The sequence below is a fragment of the Macrobrachium nipponense genome, chromosome 13 (genome assembly GCF_015104395.2).
Source record: "Macrobrachium nipponense isolate FS-2020 chromosome 13, ASM1510439v2, whole genome shotgun sequence".
Classification (NCBI taxonomy): domain Eukaryota; kingdom Metazoa; phylum Arthropoda; class Malacostraca; order Decapoda; family Palaemonidae; genus Macrobrachium; species Macrobrachium nipponense.
This window is the reverse complement of record NC_087206.1, coordinates 95,984,997-95,991,801: the sequence shown is the minus strand read 5'-3', so window position 1 is coordinate 95,991,801 and position 6,805 is coordinate 95,984,997.

Genomic DNA, 6,805 nt, shown 5'->3' with positions numbered 1-6,805 from the left:
GATATAATATTATATATATATATATATATATATATATATATATATATTATATATTATATATATAGTATATATATATATATATATATGTGTGCGTGTGTGTGTGTGTAGAATCTACTGGTTACTTTTTCCCAGATACATAATGTAATTTTAGTAGCTACAATGCCCTCTTAACTTCTCGAATTCTTCGCGTTTTTTTTTTCTTTGGGATTCGCTTGTCACTGAGAAAGCCTCAAGATCCAAGTGCCAGATATATAAAGACATTATGATGTCCGTTAGCAGGAAACGAACCTGGGTTCCATAATCAAAACGAGGTCACGTTGCCGACCTGACCACGAGAATGATAAAAGTTAATTGTCTCTCATACACACATATACCTGTCGTTTCAGATATACTTAGAGCTGAAATAGACTCATCCTCACCACCGTAGCCAGGTTAAGAGGGCATTGTGGCTATTACAATTACTTATGTATCTGGTAAAAAGTGACCAGTAGATTCTACATACATATATTTCACCCGAAAAAGCAATTCAAACGATTGCCCACTTGACTACGATGGTGAGGATGGGTTTATTCCAGCTCTAATAAGTATATCTGAAAATGACAAGTATCTGTATTTATGAGAGGCAATAGACTTTTATCCTTCTCGTGGTCAGGTCGATAACGTGCCCTCGTTGTGATTATTGGACCTACCTTAGTTCGTTTTCCGCTAACGGACATCATAATGTCTTCATATATCTTACACTTGGATCTTAAGGCTTTGTATGAAAACCGATTTAAAAAAAGTTACAAAACTGTATGTAAGTTCAATTTAAAGTGTAAAATATCCTATTCCTGTGTCTGTATGGTGAAGTACTATTAATCAAATAGAAACATACCTTCGTGGAAGCCCAAATGCCGATAACACTGGAATTTTCTTGGAAAATTCCTGTTCAAAACCTTAAATCACATTATTAGTTTCTAATTTTTTTCATACTCAAAATACTTTCTTTGTGCGACTTACAAACAGAAACCTATCAAAAATCAAAGTGGTAATATTTTTTGGGGTCCTGAGTAATTATTTATCTTTACAAGAGAACTGCATAATCAATCCAAGTCTTGTCAATTTCACATTTACATTTCCTGCTTACTGGTATTTAGTTCCCTGCACTAATTGGCATTTTCTAAGAAATGCAAACTGAAAAGTAAACTTTGACGTACTAGTGTTCTATTCATTGTAAAGATAACATACCTGGTGGACACTTTCTTTCTTAGCCTTAAGAGAGTATGCTGGACAAGATTAATCATCTAAGCTAAAATAGTAGATACAGAACCAGAGAAGATGTTTGTTCTGTGAAAGCGGCAGATAGTAAAAGTCTGGCATAATGTAATTTCAAAAATCCTCATTCACTGACAGCAATTCGATTAATTCTTAGGATGCTAGACAGTTTAACCTAATCACAAGAGTCAAGGTCTAAGTCACTTTATTTTTGTTCCTAGAATTTCTGAGAAGCTTTTCATCTGATGTGGAAAGAAAAGCAAAGCATAATTCATGTCGTCAAAGTCATGAACTATTAAGAGGGAAATGCGTGTGATATGCTCAACATTCAAGAGAAATGAAGTTCGGCAGTTCCTTTGAAGGGAAAAATATGGAATATATAATGCCGTAGTGTAATAGTTATGTGCTATACCTTTTCAAAAAATAGTTGCTGACAATTAGTGGTATGGACGAGGCCGTACCCTTAACTATTCTACCCAGAAAAAAACCCCAGCCAGATCACTATAATTTCGGTCGTGGAATGTTAATTGTATGACACAATTAATATTGGGGTTAAAGCAAGGGCAGAAGCCACTGGTAAACAGCATAAGCTTTAGACGAATTCTCTTGCACTCGTCTTAATTGCAGAGATGTTAACTTTTTTTTTTTTTTTTTTTTTTTCAGGGAATTTCGTTTGTCATCCATCATATTTACCTGCTGTCCATTTCAGGGACGTGTCTGATTGAATAAACAATGGCCGAATTTTCTTGACTGATAAACTATCTCACTGACTAACTGCGACCATTTTTAATAACTTACTTATTCTACTGATTCCTTATACGTATATACACATATACATACTCATAATATACATACACATAATTTCATTTAAGCTTATGTGTATTTATGTATGCACCACATCTGTCTATATGTGTATGTATAAGGCATATGTATTCATGCATATTCTATCATCCTCTTTCTGGATGTCGAAGTATGGCTAATAACAATAACGATGGTTATAACAAGTGTAATGAATATTACTGTGATTATTATCATTATGATTAACAATATCATAATCAATACTTCACATGGCCGTATGCACAGGAAAAACAAAGCATGTTCTGTAATGTATTTTTATTCATTGACTAAGTACTGGTCTTGGTCGACGCATTCTCTATGACCGTGTGGCAAATTTCGTGGGTATCTGAACGATGCTTAACGTATCCTTAAAATTCCAGGGTAACAATGGTTTTCACAGGGCGTGTGTAAAGCTTGCTGCATATTTCAAGTTAAAAGAAAGGTGAATTGCGCCATGGAACTGTATTAAATAATTAATATTCTCATTTGATGCCCATTCCTTTATTGTACTCTGCTGTAAAGTACATCATACTACTGTATCAATGAGTGGGAGGGCCTTCAATAATTGTCGTATTAGTAGCCTCTATCTACAAGCCTGGTAGGGTTAGCTAAGTTTCCATTTAACTTTATTTGCTTTACTCTGATAAGTGTCTTAATCATCAACATTAGACAACACTGCATATTTTTCCCAATTAGGCCGTGGCTTCAAATAGATGTTTCCAAAATACGATCCACATCCAATGCTTTGGTAATATTTTATCGACGAAAATGAATTAGACACTGCCCTGAAATGTGCAGTAGTGTATGAAGACAGAAAGCTTTTCAACTCTTTATTTTATTTGTTGAAATGATAGATGGGTAGTTGAATATTTTCTTTGTAATATAATTGTACATTTCCGAATAACTCGGGAATACGATTAAACGTTAAAAAATTTCGTTTCTTTTCTCAGCAAGATGCGCCGTATTTGATTACACCTTCAAAAGGAAGCTCTTTTGCAATTGAATTAAAACGTCATCGGATTTTTCTCGGATGTTTAGAGATCAGTTGATTAGGAATAGGCTTTTTCTTCTGTCTGCGATCATGGTTGATTACGAAATCTCTGATTAACGCCTTGTTGAAAGGAAGAAACTTTATTTGCGTAGCTTTTGTAAGAACTCACACCAAATAAAATCCTTCAGCTCGTTCATTAAATAACGTTATATTTCTGTCTTCTTCATCATACGAACACACGTTTCACCCATAATTATCCTTCAAAAAGACATTTATTTTTTTCGCTGCCATTTAATTCAGAATAACCTAACAGATGAAAAAACGTATATTAGCGTCACAAATACATGATTCGCGTGTAAGGCGGAACAGGAGCAGAATATAAGGATCAAATGAAGCCGAATCCTGTGGTTTTCATTCAGGTCAGTTATGAAACAACAGCACCTCAGGTTTCTGTTATCTTAGGAAAGTCCTGTGCCAGAGAGTGCTGTTGCTCATAAGAGAAGGCCGTAAAACCCGGGCTTAAACCAATGCCCACATAGCCCTTTACTATCTACTCTTTCTAAGTATAGTAATCTTATAGAACCCTCCATGTATCTCCCTCTCTATCCTTTTTATTCTGTCGAAAGAAAAGGTACGAAACGGCCAAAAGTGTGCGTCCGTGTGTTTAAGAGAGAGAGAGAGAGAGAGAGAGAGAGAGAGAGAGAGAGAGAGAGAGAGAGAGATTTGCTGTGGAGTCAATGAACCCTCTTATCCTATTTCTTTATGGGACAGCTAAAATAGATAAATGAATAGATAAATAAAACAGGCCAATGCTGGTATAAACACACTCACCTAGATCCAGTTTATTATCATCCCGTTAATCGGAGTATCATGCAAACCTCCCATTCGCTTATTGCATTAGTTACGGAGCATGCTTATTAGGGAGACTCTCCAAACAATTGAAGACACTGAAAACTAGATTAGCATTATTTAGGAATTAATTGAGGCCAATGGAGCGTTAAAATTTTATGTTATTCCTGGTTTCAAGTCAAGTTTCCATGGTAGTCATCGGGGTCCTGGTTAACGTCTTTAACGCAGTACTTCCTTAACCTATTAACTAGAATTTTTATTTTACCTGACTAAACTCACATTTTAGTCAACGATTTAAAGGTATACTACATACTGAGATAGAATCAGGTTAGGCATTCTACTCATGTCAAGAAGTTGAAATTGAGTTGACTATAGGTAACTATGCCTTAGTGGTAATTTACTTAAGTAGCCATGTTGATTAGACCTTTAAAGTCAAAAGTTTCAAGTTTTCTCTCCTTTTCATGTTTCACCTAAAGCAACTGATTTACATACTAGTAACAACAAACCATTCCATTCACTAACCATCAAATTATTTTGCTTTTGTTATAATCTTGCTCACCTGTATTCCATTCAGAATAAGAATGTTAAATCATTCGTTTTCATGCTAATTAAATAACCAAGATTTGCAAAATCACTTATTAAGCATAAACAAGTTTCAGTCATTGCCAGCGGGTACTAAGAGAAAATTTTGCAGTTTGAAATTTACAGTAACTGCTTGAAACAAGTTTCAATCAACATTTTCAACTGATACATGTACAATTTTTTGCAGTTTAAAATTTGCTCAACATTATGTTTTACTATTTTTTGTCTAACAAGTAATTAGTTATAACCTTTTGCAGGTAAGAACTTCACATATGCAAAGATGTATAACTTTATTGGAATTTCAATGACGTGTGAACCATCAATTTAAGTGTTATATTCAATAGATGCCCTTAACATTAGCCTCCATTCCCACCTCAGTATGAAAACATCCGGGGTAAAACTAACGAACAAGCGAGCTCTTGATTAACTTTAGCAGTCTGCCTTCTTTGCCTTCAGTATGTGGCAGTAAGCCTATCCTGTATAAAAAACCAGACGAATTAATATAAAGTGAAACACTTATTTTGGATCAACTTTTATTTTATACTTGATAAACAAACTGAAGCCTCTGAGCTCCACCCAAGTTCCAAAAAGGTGCTTTCAAAGCTGAGGTCAGATGACAAAATATTTAAGAATAACATTTTATTGTGGTTGTCATGAGGGACTCAGCTTTGACATTGATGAAATATCACTAGTCAACTTGTAGTTGCAATGCCGTACTAATAGAACTTTCATTATATTTGCATTAGTCGTAGTAATAGTAAGTTAATTATATTTGCATTAATCACAAGTGCAGTATGCTGTAAACTTACCAAATTTACTCAGTACTTTAATCTTAACTTAAACCACCTTTATCCTAAAGCTGCGCTTGAAACACCACATTTAATTGCTTTTGAAAAAATTCTGCAGTAAAAAAAGATCAGTTAAGACAGTAGAACATTATGCAGCATTGTTACTTGTGAAACTAAAGACAAAATAATCTAACCAAAATTATTTTCTCAAGATGGTTAAAACACTGCATTTGGATGTTTGTTGTTTAATCAACCATTCGCCTTCTCATAGACCCTGAGACGTACACTAAGGCACTGAGTCTCTAAGGTTGGATATGGAAGAAAAATAAGATAGTTTGCCTGTTGATAAAACGAAAAATAATCGCCGCCAATGCAGCAAACCAGTCTACCCCAATTTTAATAAAACATTACTGAGATGTAGTTAAAGGTTATCATGGGGGCAGTATTTTAAGACTAAATTATGTCTCGTCAAAATTTGACAAGTTAACCTGGCTTCATTAAGTTTGGATTCACATCTGAAAGTAGTGTCATGGGATTAAAATGCAATTATGACATATTATACTACAGATTTTAGTAGAATGTAAGCCTCTTTAAAGGAAAAAGTAAAAACCCAAGTTTATTTGTAGTGTTAAATTACTAACCTACGTAGAGCATTAGAAGTCTTTATTTCTAATTAAAATCCAGCGTTGTACTGATTTTTTAAAATTAACGTAGCCCTGAAACCTTCAATAAATACATAAACCCTGGCCCAACAACACTTACAATTAACGATCAGAACTACTTTTTGATAGGCATTCATTGTAGTCCACGAATAATAACTATGGTTGCACAAAAACGTTGAGATCGTTAAGATGGGTTAGAAAAGTTGAATGAAAGCGTGAAAAGTGCTAAACTAACGACAAATAACCTTTAAAAGAGAACTATACGAAATATGATAAAATCGTAACTTCAGTACCTCGAGTTACTTTAATAAAATAAGAACAGGAACCTTATTTGCAATTTAAGACTGCACAGTCGTAACAGACGATGCGACAGAAAAGCAATAATAATTATTGATTATAATCAAACTTGCCGTCAGCTGAGAGAATAGTTTCCATGGCCACAACCATCTCAGTCTCCAAAACTCACACCAGCACACCGATCGAAGTAAATGGAACAGAGGCTTATGAAGATAACGATGTTTACTATTACGAAAACAGGAAAAACGTCTACGAAATAAATATCTCAAGGGACAAACCGGACAAACTGGTCACCTTTTACCAGAAGCATGTATGTGATTGTAATAACCACAATACCCTCCTTTAGGAAGTTAAGAGGGGATTGTGGTTATTCTTCACACTTTTTTATTGGACACGCTTGTCACTACAAAGCCCAACTTGTATCCAAGTGCAAGAATTTTGAAGCAATTTTGATGTTCGGTAGCATGATTCAAACCCGAATCCAGAGTATTAGAGCGATATAACATTACCGAGCTGACGACGAGGAGGATAAATATCTATTGTCG